The 1,843-nt window shown below is 49.6% G+C and overlaps 1 pseudogene; it reads right to left on the minus strand.

Moving 5' to 3' along the window:
- Nucleotides 1-843: 843 nt before the first annotated feature.
- LOC110585583 lies at nt 844-1,623 on the minus strand (annotated as a pseudogene).
- Between the last annotated feature and the right edge of the window lie 220 nt (nt 1,624-1,843).

The following is a 1,843-nucleotide window of genomic DNA, read 5'->3' on the forward strand; positions in this document are numbered from 1 at the left end:
TACGCGTGGTGAGAGCCTCAAAGAGGAGACACAGCTGCCGCCCAGCCACTGCCCTAGAGTCTGAGTGACAAAGAAATTCCCTGGTTTCTCCTCTCCAATATTCTAATCTTCCTCCAATCCCTCCCTTTGGTCACATTCAACCGAAAACCAGAGGACAAGACAATCTGCTAATGTAATACATAAATTTATTTCTCTTGGGGCACAGAGCAAGGTGAAAGATGGAGAGTGTATCTGGAGGGCAAACAAACTATACAGGATAGAGGAGGAATAATTATCACCAAAGTTAGGCAAGGGGTTACCTCTGGGAGGTGGGAGAAGTATATAGGTGCCTTCTGACGTGCTAGAAATATTCTCTCTTGCCTTGCTTGGTGGTGACATTGGTGTTTGCTTTATAATTGTTTTATTATTATTATTATTATTATTTTAAATATAAAGAACACAGCCTCTTTGTTTCCTCTTGAGACATCAATGTTCGGTTTGTATGAGAGCACGCCCAGTACTAGAGACAGTGGCCAGGTCTTCCATTTGCTCCAAAGCATTCCAGTGGAGGAAAAGCCTAAACAGGATCTAGACGGTTTCCATCTGTCACTATTCAGCTAATCAAATCTATAGCTTGGTATTCCTTGAGCAGGACGGCCCCAACAAGGCCCCACATGATAACAGCCAAGGGTGGAGGTGGGAGATATGGAGGATTCAACGGGCACGTGCAGTTTAGCCCGATGTCCCCATGTGCTCTCTAAAATTCCCTTATTTGGTCAGAGCTGAGAGTGGTGTCAGGGTGGTGGCCCATCTTTGCTCACTGCTCCTCTGATTCTGCCCTTCGGCTTTCGAGGGAGAGTAGGTTCAGATGGTCTCGGAGCTGGTGGGGGCCATTCCCTTGGCAGCTTGCTGGGCTAAGCAGTACTTGTAGCTTTTGGGGCTCTCCAGGTTCACCACAGACATAGGTACCCTCACAGCATCGAGTCCATTCACTGTCGCCCACTGTGTAATGGGCTCTTCTGGTAACCTTAATGCATGTGGGGCGATCACAACACCGATTTTTAAAAAATTTTTTATTTAAATTCAGTTTAGTTAACATATAGTGTATTATTATTTCCAGGGGGAGAATTTACTGACTCATCAGTTGCTTATAACACCCAGTGCCCTCCTTAATGCCCATCACCCACTCCATCTCCCCCACCTCCCACCCCTCCAACAACCCTCAGTTTGCTTCCTAGAGTTAAGAGTCTCAGGTTTTGCCTCCCTCTCTGATTTTATCTTATTTTAGTTTTGAAGAAATGGTGGGCAACTATTTCAGGGTTTAGTTAGCATTTGAAGTTGTTCTTCATCCCCACCTCCAGGTGACAGCTTCTCAGAAACTTCACAGTCCTCTCACTTGCCCTGGTCTGGATCTTCTCCAATTTTCCTCCTTGTCTCAGCAATTTCTCCTCCTCAAACAGTTTCTTGTTTTCAGGGGAGGCATATACAGCCAGACCTTGAGAGAGTAGTCAATTCTGGCCCAAAGATTTCTTCACTGAGACCAGTTCCCCCGGGGACGCCAAGTCTTCCCACCGCCCGCGTGAGGAGGAGCTCCAGGTTGCCTGCGGGCCGGTGGTGGTGTCTTCCGCTAGCTTGTGGAGCCATGTGGCCATTGCAGGCCCGTCTTGCGGCCCTCCCTGGGCAGCAGCACCTCCCATGCACGATGACCATGTCCTGATTGTGAGAGAGGCTCAAGTCCTGCTCCAGGCTGTGGGTGGCCCCTGCAAGTGAGTGTGACCTCAGCAAGCCCCAGCTCCTCGCCGCAGGGCCCTCCCCCTGCAGGGCCCACTCCCCCATCCCGCCCCCAGGCAGCCCCGCCCTGTTT

This window comes from Neomonachus schauinslandi, chromosome 9 (genome assembly GCF_002201575.2).
Source record: "Neomonachus schauinslandi chromosome 9, ASM220157v2, whole genome shotgun sequence".
NCBI classification, from domain to species: Eukaryota; Metazoa; Chordata; class Mammalia; order Carnivora; family Phocidae; genus Neomonachus; species Neomonachus schauinslandi.